This window comes from Anabrus simplex, chromosome 3 (assembly GCF_040414725.1).
Source record: "Anabrus simplex isolate iqAnaSimp1 chromosome 3, ASM4041472v1, whole genome shotgun sequence".
NCBI lineage: Eukaryota > Metazoa > Arthropoda > Insecta > Orthoptera > Tettigoniidae > Anabrus > Anabrus simplex.
Window position 1 is genome coordinate 285,540,922 of NC_090267.1, and position 12,939 is coordinate 285,553,860.

The window sequence follows — 12,939 nt, forward strand, 5'->3', positions numbered from 1 at the left end:
TGTTGTAACACTAGGAGTGGCCTGTAGGTCATTCCAAGGAAAGCAGTTGATTGCAGAACCCGAACTGCTTTGAATTTGTTATTTTAAAAGAAATTGTTATACTTCCTTGGATAAACATAACTCCTGCATAATATTACCCTATTATCAGGTGTTTCTCACAGTACTATCGAGGGGTTATTACACTTCCAATATATGGTACATGCCTATACTAATTATATTGTTGTAGGTATTTGAATAATCAGAAATAATTTTTAAGGTATCATTTGAAAACGCAAAGAGACTTTTTATTACTCCTCATATTGTCTTAGGTCGTGCTGCAATGGTTAAACTAAGATCTGGCAGAACCGGGCAATATCAAAATCCACGATGATGCGCTTGGTAGAATCACTAGTGTTCTCTGTCTTTTTGTACGGCTGTGAGACCTGGACCGTGAATGCTAAAGACAAAAAGCGCATTGATGCCTTTGAGATGTGGTGTTGGCGGAAAATGCTACATGTACCCTGGACAGAAAGAAGAACTAATGTTTCCATTCTGGACAAACTCTGCATCAAGAAACGCCTATCTTCCCATGTGAGTGAGCGTTACCTCCAGTTCCTTGGCCATATTTTAAGATGAGATGGAGAGAACTTGGAAAAGGCAATTTTACAAGGCAAAATTGAAGGCAGTAGACCATGAGGAAGAACAGCAAGCAGATGGAGAGATCAGGCGAAGAAGATCACTGGGCTACCACTTCAGGTCATATTAACGAAATGTGAAAACTGCTCGGGATGGAGACATCTTGTCAAGGTTGCAACACAGAAATGATGGAGTTATGAGGTCACGACGCTCAGTAATGGGCATGACGACTAATGATGATGATGATGATTGGTATCATATACAGTAAATCTCCTGTTCAGCATTTTTGCAGGTGAATTTTTTTTAAACAAATGGGCATTGGTTTGCAGTGTGGGTTACTGCAGTCATGTCCTAGTTTGTGAACCATGGGCAAGAGCTGAGTGGCCTAGTGAGTGATTTTGAGAGTCAGGATACCAGTTGCTATGGAATAGGAGTGGGCACCTCGGACATATCCTGAGTAATGGTTCTCATTGTATTCAGGCAACTGGGACTACACTATCCGCCATTAGTCCCTAACCCTTTAGAGGAGAGAGTTTCACAGGGACTGTGTGTAAATAGGAAGCATTCTGCTTCACAGAATTTACCAACTGAGTTGGCCATGTGGTTAGGGGTTTGCAGCTGTGAGCTTGCATTCGGGAGATAGCGGGTTCAAATCCCACTGTCGGCAGCCCTGAAGATGTTTTTTCGTGGTTTCTCATTTTTGCACCAGGCAAATGCTGGGGCTGTACCTTAATTAAGGCCACGGCTGCTTCCTTCCCACTCCTAGCTCTCTCCTATTCCATCATTTTTATAAAATGTATCTTGTGTCATTGCAACATAAAGCCAATTATAAATATAAAAATAAATTGCTTGCCTTTCCCTTGCCTCTTGGGCATAGGTAATAACACCATAAGTCATCCTCTTATCTGAATATTTAACTCCGTGTGCCTAAATTTCTCCTCTCTTACCGCTTTCAAAAATTTGCAACTCATATGATCAGTCACATGGAAGGAAAGAAGAATGCCATTAGTGTCAGGTTCAGCCAGTTCTCATCATCTCCTTCAAGTTATTTTAAAAAAGAACGTTTGAATAGTGAATTTAAAAAAATGTAAATTCTGTAAGTAATATCCTGGCTACAAACACAAATTGTGTTCTGCCTGCCACAGCTACTGCAACAAACACTGTCACGAATGACTCCGCTGTTTCTTCTTCTTCGTTCATTAAAGAAGTTTCACCACCCCAGGAAGCACCAGAGACTAGATGTCTGCAGAATTATCTTTCAGGAGAGCAAGTAACCAAAGCTGAGATTATATGGTGCCTGCTTACTGTCATGCAATACCATTCTTTACGTGCCAGTGAAGCTAGTGTACGTTTATTCCTGGTAATATTTCAGACTTTGAAATAGCTTCAAAAGTTAAACTGCATGGAACGAAAGTTACATGTACAATCATTCATAGTTTGGCTCCCTGTTTTCATAAACAAATTCTTGAGATGTATAGTAAGTGCACACATTTCACTGTTGGTTTTGATGAGGCACTGAATAAAATTTCTCAGATGGGCCAAATGGATCTTGTAGTTTGTAGTTTCAATCCTGATACAAATGAGGTACCATGCACTTCTTATTTTAATTCCTTCTTGTCACTCTACCTCCTCAAATTTGTTAATTTTTTTTTTTTTTTTTTTGGTGTGAGTACTGCAAGGACTTAATCTTTTTAAAAAAACTCTTAAAAATGTCAATGGATGGTCCAAATGTGAGTAAAAAGTTCCTGGAAGGACTCAGTCTAAAACACTCTTACAAACTTCTATCTGTTTGACTACTGTGATTTTGCTGTCCGCTAGAGATACACAGGAAATAGATCAGAACCTTTCCCAAAGTTGGAGTCCATCAGGGCAACAGTTTGAACCAAGGTTGGTCTGAAAACAGACTGATGTGAAGGTAGTTCCGCCCAGGAGCTGACTTCCTTTTCTGACACAACACTGTTGATCGCAACTGCGAGCTCACTGCATTAGCTTTACTACACCTTGATTCAATCTCACTTACTATATTACCAGCCTGGGAGAACACACAACCTAAATACTTAAAATAATCTACCTGTTCCAGCTTTGTATCACCAATCTGACATTCAATTCTGTTGAATTTCTTTCCTACTGACATCAATTTAGTCTTCGAGAGGCTGATTGTCATACCATACTCATTGCATCTATTTTCAAGTTCCAAGATATTAGACTGCAGGCTTTTGGCACAATCTGCCGTTAATACCAAGTCGTCAGCATAGGCCACACAGCTTACTACATTTACACCTGACTGAATACCCTCCTGCCACTTTATACCTTTCAGCAAATGATCCTTGTAAACTACGAACAACAGAGGTGGAAGATTACAGCCTTGTCTAACCCCTGTAAGTACCCTGAACCAAGTACTGCTCTTCTTCCAAAATTGGTTCAACAATATCTCTGATTCTGGTCTCTTATTATTTTTTTCCAATATTTACAGGACATGAGACAGTAATGTAATACCACTTAATTAGTACATTTTCGTCGGTTTCCTTTCTTGAACAGAGGTACAGTGATGCCCATCTTCCAGTCTTCAGGAATAGTATTTTCCTCCTATATCTTGTTGAGCTGTCTGTAGAGCCATTGGATTCCTGGAGTTCCCACTGCTTTCATCATATCTGCACTTAGTTCATCTATGCCCACTGCCTTTCCTTTCTTCATGCTCTTGAGCGCATTTTCAACCTCAAGCCATGTAATTGGTGGTTTAGTTGTGGTTCCTCGACTTGGCTCTCCTCTATCCGTTATGTTTTCTGTATCTCCATTCAGCAACTTTTCGAAATAGATCTTGAGTTCCTGTTTAATTTCTCCCTCTTCTTGTGGCAGAGTTCCATCATCACGTTCTATTGCTTTTATGGTCTCTTGATCCCTTTGCTTGTTTTACACCACTCTCTATAGCAATTTCATATTTCCTCTACTGTCCTCTTCCAGTTTGTCTGCAAACTTATTCCATTTCTTCTATTTTTCTTTCCTTACAATGTTCTTTACAGCAAGTTTCTTGTTCCTGTATACTCCTTGGAGTCTTTATATTTCTTGTTCATTGCGTTTTTGTCCCTGTTTTTGTTTTTTCTTGTCCAGTGCTTTCTTTATTTAGTTTCTTTCTTTCACCGCTGTTTTCACTCTATCATTCCACTATGGTGTCTCCTTTTTTCTCTTGATGAAACTTGTAACTCCACATAGGTTTTTAGCTTCTCCCACTGTATGAGGAGTAATGGAGATGTTTGCAATTATTATATATTCACTAATGTCCAAATTCCTCCAGAAGTATAGAGTTATCAGAATGTGTAGAAGAACTAGTTACTATAGCTTCACACACTAAGAGGGCTGACTCTGGGGAGAAACTTTCTACTACTAACTTGACATTGAAAATGTTCAGTATAGAGGTTCACGACTTGTATCCAAGTGTCCCACCTTGTAAGTACTGGCTCTAGAGGCAGAGCAAGGTTAGGTTGTTGCTTTGTGTAGCACTGATCTTTTTGGGGAGCTTTCACCAAAAAAACTTTTGTAGTTGATGAAATAAGTTTATTAACTACAGGGAAGTTGATTCTAATTTCTTTGGCCTCACTGCAGAGCATGAACAGAGCACATTGAGTGTATTGGGTTTGCACTTTGAGTGCACTTGCAGCTTTCGGCATATACACTGCAGCATTGGAAAACACCATTTTTTCACTGTGGACTCCTTTAGGCCACAGTGTCTTCGTCGAGTGATTCGTATGCTCCAGAGATTTGGAGGCAATCAGAAATGGTTGAGTGGGATCTTCAGGGTCTATTTTTCCCACAGTGAGATTTGCTACTGACCCATTATGTGCATAATCTCAACCACAGTGATCTGTATGCAGGAATTTCCTATTTTGCTCTCTATTCTTTTCATTGTTTTTTGATCGCTGACTGTATGTCTCAGAAAGAGCAATATTTTGGTAATTGAAGTGTGTACCACGGTTTATCTGCAGCTATTATTGCAGTACACGTCCTTAAAAAAAATAAAAATAAAAACCTTTACCGGGCGAGTTGGCCGTGCAGTTTGGGGCACGCAGCTGTGAGCTCGTATCCGGGATATAGTGGGTTCGAACCCCACTGTTAGCAGCCCAGAAGATGGTTTTCCTTGGTTTCCCATTCTCACATCAGACAAATGCTGGGGCTGTACGTTAATTAAGGCCATGGCCGCTTCCTTCCAATTTTTAGGCCTTTCTTATCCTGTCGTCGCCATAAGACCTATCTATGTCGGTGCAACGTTAAGCCACTAGCAAAGAAAATTTTTTTCCTTCAAGATAGTAGACTTGTGCTACATTTGTGTCAATAGAACTTTATTTCTTGATGAATAATACTGTGAATTTTTTATATAATGCTTTTTGTACTTGTGGTTTACTTGCCACTTTATAGAACATTCTATTTTCTTTTCACATACTTGATACACTATGATTTTACCATCGGTCATAAGCCCTTCATCTATTGCACCTATACTGGCTCTAGAGGCAAGTGAAGAACATGTTGGTGCTATTATACAATCGCTTTTCCTTGTGAAACATAGTGATGACTTCTTCGATAAAACTGAATAGGTAATTATTTTGAAACCACACGTGTAGTGTGCATTCGTGACAACGCTAACTCAATGGTGCACAACGGTAGAAACAATTTTAGCCGAGATATCAGTGGTAAACAGAAGCAATATGTGCTGACTCAAAGGCACCGTGTAGAGGAACTTTGTTAAATTGTAACAATATTATTAGTCCATGTGAACTAACTCGCCGCAACTGTACAACATCAGTAATCTTCATTTAATTGCTATCAGCATTTCTAAAGAAAAAAATACAGAGATGTAAAGAAAGAAAGAAAGAAGGAAAGAAGGAAAAAAAATAGAAAATATAAATAATTCAGAAAAACATAGTAAAATATTTATTTTTGTGTAAGACTGTACAAAATATGTAAAATGAAATTTTAGTATCACATTTGTATGAGATAAAGATAAATAATAACCACTGTAGATTTGTACCGGGGAAATCCACCGTATATGCTATTAGGCCATGATGACTATGGTGCAAAAAACACAGAGATGATTTAAAAAAACCCTTAGTTTTGTTCAATCTTGAGAAGTCATTTGACGGAGTACTGAGAGACCTGATTTGGGCAGCATTACAAGCTCATGGCATTCCAGAGTCATATGTGAAATTTATTGAGGATATGTACAAGGATGCAAATACCCATGTGAGATGCACTGTAGGTATATCAAAACGTTTTCCAGTCAAATTTGTTGTCCACCAAGGCCATGTCCTCAGCTGCTCCTTTTCATCATTCTTTCATCATTTTATTATGTTTTTCCGGAATTGTTTATGTTCTATTTTTTCTTCCTTTCTATCTCTTTACATCTCTGTCTTTTTTTTCTTTAGAAATACTGATAGCCATTAAATAAAATAAAGATTATTGATGTACATTTGAGTCGAGTTAGTTTAAATGGGCCAATAATACTGTTATACCTTAACAAAGGTTCTCTACACGTTGTCCTTTGAGTCAGCATTTCCTGCTTCTGTTTACCGTTGATTGATACCGGGCGAGTTGGCCATGCGATTAGGGGCACGCAGCTATGAGCTCGCATCCGGTATATAGTGGGTTCGAACCCCACTGTCAGCAGCCCTGAAGATGGTTTTCCGTGGTTTCCCATTTTCACACCAGGCAAATGCTGGGGCTGTACCTTAATTAAGGCCACGGCCGCTTCCTTTCCATTCCTAGGCCTTTCCTTTCCTATCGTCGCTATAAGACCTGTGTCGGTGCGACGTAAAGCAAATAGCAAAAAACAAGAAGTCATTCTAAATTTCTTGACATAGGAAACCACAGATGCTCTTCTTGAGACATTACTTTTCTGTTATGATGTGGCATTGATCAATGATCGATTGCTTCTGGAGGTATTTTAAAAATGGTGGAAAGTGCTGGATGACAATAGACAAGTGATCCGCTCAGAGACCGAACATCTCCGCTGCGCTTTCAAAGATCCTATTGCTTCAATGCCATTTATTTTGCTTGATTCGCAAGCACTGCCAAAATGTAGCTGTTTCAAATACCTTGGCTCTGTGGTGGAAAAACTGTGTGAAATAGGACCGGTGTAGGCTGGCTGAAGTGGAAACAAAATTTGCTTGTATTCTGCCCTAAGAAGATGCCATTGAAGCTTAAAGGAAAGCTCTATATTACAGTGGTGAAGCCTACACTAACGTACGCTTCCAAATGCTGGACATTCTATGAACACTACAAGCGCCATCTGAATGTCAAGGAGTTGAATATACTTAAAATGTCAGCTGGACTATCGAAGAAGGTCGCATCCAAAATCATTGCTTCAGAGGCATCTTTCATGTGGTAGAGACTATTGTGGAGAAGGTTCAGTGTATTTGAAATTATTTGAGAAGGTGATTGAACTGGATGAAAGCTGTGTAGCCAAAATAGCCCTTGAACTTCAGCTTCCCAGGATTCAAAGAACAGGAAGGCCTAAGAACAACTGGGCCTAACAAATGACATGATAATGACAAGAACACATTATTTTGGCTTTACTTATGTTGACACACGCTGCCAACAACAAAGTGCAACTGTGTTTCATTAACCTTGGAGGTTCTGCTGCAGCAGTACCCCAATGAAGTACATTGATGACAAAGTGAAGAAGAAGATGAAATTTGAGGAAATGAAATTGTTTCAGTTTGTAGATGTTTTCTGTTTATGCGTGTCCACATATAAAGGAATAGAATATATAATTACATAAGAATCAGGGTCTAATTATAAGAATCTGTTTTAACAGTGTTGGGGTCCAGGGTAACAAAAAGTTGGGTTTGGCACTGTTTAATCAGTTGACTTTTGGTGTCGCAACAGTTTGACCTACTGTACAAATGTTATAAAAGTCTGGAGAACAAACTTGTCCGTGGGATTGTGAAGTAGTAAGAAAACGAGTGGGTTACTTCCTTACCTCTGCACACTTGTGTTATATTTATCTGTCTACCAGATGCCCCTGCAGTAAGAACAACATTTCTTGCACATAAGCAAGTGGTTGTACCTCTTTGTCCAATTTACCACAACAAGCTCCCCCCCCACCTCTTGTCCATTCGTCATGCACCTACCGCCTTGGATAAATCCTCTAGAAGCTGCCATTGAACTTCAGGTAGTTCCGCTAGCTAGTTTTGTTCTTTAGCCAGGCTGAGTGGCTCAGATTGTTGAGGCGCCTGTCTTCTGACCCCAACTTGGCAGGTTCAATCCTGGCTCAGTCTGGTGATATTTCAAGTGTTCAAATATGTCAGCTTCATGTCGTTAGATTTACTGGCATGTAAAAGAACTTGTGCGGGACTAAATTCTGCCACCTCATCGTCTCCAAAAATAAAAGTAGTTAGTGGGACATAAAGCCAATAACATTACATTTTGTTCTTTATTTTACAACAATATTGGTCATTATTAAATTGGAAAATTTTTTGAAGGAGTTTGTTTACTTTAAATTCAAACTACCTACATGCAAGAGAAGAGATTGCACAAAGAACTGAATTAAAATATGTCAGCAGGTGTCTGCTGCTTTTGAAAGTTTGCGAGCAGACTTAGCAGATTTCCAAGCCTGAAAGTTTACTTACAAAATGCTGCTACTTGCCAACAGCCATCTGTCTTTCAAGACATTTTCTTTTGTAAATCGATAGTATAAACCTCAGTATCTTTACTGATATGCATATTGGCATGATCTCATGAGGATTCCTTTAATTCTTTTTTTTTTTTTTTTTTGCTAGGGGCTTTACGTCGCACCGACACAGATAGGTCTTATGGCGACGATGGGATAGGAAAGGCCTAGGAGTTGGAAGGAAGCGGCCGTGGCCTTAATTAAGGTACAGCCCCAGCATTTGCCTGGTGTGAAAATGGGAAACCACGGAAAACCATTTTCAGGGCTGCCGATAGTGGGATTCGAACCTACTATCTCCCGGATGCAAGCTCACAGCCGCGCGCCTCTACGCGCACGGCCAACTCGCCCGGTCCTTTAATTCTTTCACTGCCTTGAAACCTCCTATGACTTGTAATTTCTTGGTACGCTGTCACTTTGAAATACAATATTGCGTGGCACAGAAGCATGGCACAGTGAAGTTTGAATGAAAGGGAAGTAATTACATTTTAATAAATCAGACGATAACAGCACAACACCAGACTGAACTGAGCAAACTGAGAGTGGATGCATAACATACAGAATAAGACTGCATGGTGCGCAAGACCAAGTAATGACCAGACAAGTTGGCAGTGCGGTTAGGGGTGCGCGTCTGTGAGCTTGCATCCGGGAGATAGTGGGTTCGAACCCCACTATCGGCAGTCCTGAAGATGGTTTTCCATTTTCACACCAGGCAAATGCTGGGGCTGTACCTTAATGAAGTCCAAAGCCTGTTCCTTCCCACTCTTAGGCCTTTCCTATCCCATCATCGCCATAAGACCTATCTGTGTCAGTGCGACGTAAAGCAAATAGAAGAAAAAGTAATGGACGATGAAGCATGCCAAAATACACATCCTCTTTCTCATGAACTAATCGTCCCATTAACCTGGGATTTGTGCTAAACGAATCTTTTCCGCGAACCTACTACGCTGGCATAGAAGGGGGAGAGGTGATACTCCGTTGTGGCGCGTCCCAGGTGGCGGATAGGGGGGTCCTAACCGGCTTGCCGGCGGACTTGAGGGAAAAAAAATACCTCTCGCGGACCAAACACACTACCCCCTGTGGTTGGGGGACGCAGATGAAGAATACACTCATGGTATCCCCTGCCTGTCGTAAGAGGTGACTAAAAAGGGCGACCAAGTGATGATCCCGTGAGAACCATGAAACTACTTGTAATTAGTACCATCACGCAGGGTACACCATGGGTTGCATTTACTTGCACGTAGTACCACTATGTTAGGTACGCAATAGGTTTGTGATTAGTAGCGACAGTGTGAATCAGGAGGAGGGTCCTACAGTACCTGTGATTCGTACCCCTATATGAGCGACACCATGGTTCTGCCTTACCTATGCTCAGTTCGCACAATGTGAGAAATTCCACGGGACAGTATGAGTCCCTGTGGTTAGTCCACTTATGTGCGGAACGCCATGGGTATGTGTTGCCTTTATAGGTTTGCGTTGCCTGTAAGTGGTGCCGCAATGTGCGAGACACTATAGATCTGTGTTACATGTGTGCATTACACTACCTGTGAATAGTACCATAATATGTGGAATACCGTGAGTCTCCGCTACTTTTGGTTAGTACCGCAACATTACACATAGCATGGTTCTATTTTCCTAGCGATAAATACCATTATGAGGGGCTGATGACCTGGATTTTGGACCCGTTTTGACAATACACATAATCGATTGAGCATCGTGCTATAGAAGCAGTCCCTTGGTCAGTAATACTATTGTTTTGTGCCAGCTTCTGTGCATGTGAGGTACTGTGGGTAATTTCCATTGATCGTTTTAAATTCATATCCGTCCATCCATTCATTCTTCGTCCTTATGCTTTGAATTCTGGTCAGTGGAGGATTTTGGAATTTTAAGTTGTCATTTCATTTTGTCTCATTTCATACCATTAGGGGTTACTGAGCTCGATAGCTGCAGTCGCTTAAGTGCGGCCAGTATCCAGTATTCGGGAGATAGTAGGTTCGAACCCCACTGTCGGCAGCCCTGAAGATGGTTTTCCGTGGTTTCCCATTTTCACACCAGGCAAATGCTGGGGCTGTACCTTAATTAAGGCCAAGGCCGCTTCCTTCCCACTCCTAGCCCTTTCCTGTACCATCGTCGCCATAAGACCTATCTGTGTCGGTGCGACGTAAAGCAACTAGCAAAAAAAAAAAAAAAAAATACCATTAGGGGCCGATGACCTCGATGTTAGGCTCCTTTAAACAACAAACATCAAATGAATCTTTTAACTATTGTTCCGGGTTCCTCCACCCGAAGTTCCTGAGGAATGATTACCTTCATTTTAATTGCATTGTGAAACAACCCATGCAAATACAAGAACGTCGCTTTCATTCTGTATTAAATGTGGAAGGTAAATATAAAGTAAATGAATGTAAGCTACATTCTTTTGAGTCTGTACTGTAAACAATTAAAAATAATCTGAGCTAAACTGTTGCAATAGTGAATTTTTAAATTGATCGCTGCATTTTCTTAGTGCTCTCCTGAATGACCTCCGTCCGCTGGGTACTCAAATGTTCTCTGTTGCTGAGAGGTTAAAGGAAGTAGATGAATATTTTTACTTGGGTAGTAAAATAACCAATGATGGCAGAAGTAAGGACATAAAATGCAGATTAGCACAGGCAAAGAAGGCCTTTCTCGGTATTTGATTCTGGTCACCTTCAGATTCTCAAATAGCCTGGTCCAATCAACATTACTGAATGCCTTTTCAAGATCTATGAACACCATATGTGTGGGCTTGGCCTTCTTAATTTGGTCCTCTGAGATCAGACATAAAGTCAGGATTGTTTCATATGTTCCTATATTTCTTCTGAAGCCAAATTGATCTTCCTTTAACTCAGTTTCAATGTGTCTTTTCATTCTTCTATAAATAATACGTGTTAAAATTTTGCAGGCGTGAGATACTAAACTAATGGTCTGGTAGTTTTCACACTTGTCAGCACCTCCATTCTTGGAAGTAAGTATAACAACATTCTGCTTAAAATTGGATGGCACTTCTCATATATCATACATCTTACACACTAAATGGAATAACCTCGCCATGCTGGTTTCTCCTAAGGCAGTCAGTAATTCTGAGGGTATGTCATCAATTCCAGGTGTCTTGTTCCTATTTGAGTCTCTCAAATCTCTGTCGAATTCTGACCTCAAAATTGGGTCTCCCATTTCATCAGCATCAACAGCCTTTTGTTCCAGAACCATATTATCTACTTTTTAACCTTGATACAACTGTTGGATATTTTACTGCCATCTTTCTATGTTGTCTTCTTTCCCTAAAAGTGGTTTTCAATCTGAGCTTTTAAGGGCTGGTATTACTGTTACTTACTGAAGATTGAGTTAATCTGTAACTAGAGTTTAAATCAATGTTGAGTCTTATAATGACCGGCTTAAGTTAAACTGGGGTGAAGAAGGAAATATACGATCTTGGTAGCAGTGACATCTGGAAAAAAAAATGTCTAATGTTTTGTTTACTTCTTGTAGGGAAAATGGCAGATAAAAACAGTAAACATTGTCCTAATTTTACTTGTAAGGGAGGAGAATTGCTTGTGCAATGAGTGCAGAAATACAGTGGCATTATCGAGTGCAAAATGACAAGACGCTACGACATGGAAAGAAAAAATTTTGGCTTGGGAGAAACTTACTGAGGAATTGAATTCTTATAGTGGCGGCATACCCTGATCAAGTAAACATTTGAGAGTAAAGTACGAAAATATGAAGACGTCTACAAAGATTTGCATCAGCTACAACCTGCTCGTTTAATCAAAATAACCCCTTCCTGTTTCTGTATTGCTCTGCAGAATCTCCTCCAGGGGACTGTATTCTGATGAGGGTACAGTCAATGGCACTAATCACTCTGGGAAACTAAGCCATTTTGTAAATGTTACTTACTGACATGTCATTTTCCTCTGTTGGTAATTTTATTTGCTGTGGAGCAAGAGAAGCTGTAACATCTGTCACACGCAATATAGTCCATTAAACAGTGGCCTTATGAATTCCTCTGAAATCTCCCATTGTAATAAACATACTACTGGTGGCATTAAACCGCAATGCTATTAGTAGCTGACTGAGGGGTTCTACAGCATGATTTCTGAAATAGAAGGAAGTAACTTTATTTTCTAAAATTTACACGTTTGATATTCAAACAGTTCAAAAAGTCATTTTTATACTCTTACCTTTTCATTGCATGTTTTATTCCAGTACCAATTTGCTGAAATAGGGTTATGACAGTCTATTTTGTAAGCCTAAACGTGTAAAAACTCTATTTCATTCCATATATGATAGTGACTGTGCCCTTGTTCGAAAAACTCGTGGTGCCTGTGGTCATTCAATAATTTCAACAACTTCTTCATCATCACTTAGTACTGGCCAGTTCAAAATGATGGACCCGATTTCATAAATTTATTCTGTGAAATCTAATAAACATATCGTAATGAGAGACGTGCTAAGAATGGTAAACTCTCAAAGTTTTTTTTCAGTCATATCACAAGTGTTCTATGTGAGCACCTCGCGTAACACGATACACATCAAGCCAATAGTCTGTCTCCTGCCAAACCTTGTGTAGTGTGTCGCGGTCAATCTCTGCGATGGCTGCTGTGATGTGGGCACGAAGGTCGTCCAATGTTAGTGGAAGATCCTTATGT

At 40.1% G+C, this 12,939-nt stretch overlaps 1 protein-coding gene across 1 annotated transcript in view; it reads left to right on the plus strand.

Moving 5' to 3' along the window:
• Window positions 1-12,939, plus strand: part of LOC136867230 (condensin-2 complex subunit H2) — a 266,034-nt gene that overhangs the window by 99,286 nt on the left and 153,809 nt on the right. The window lies entirely within an intron of this gene.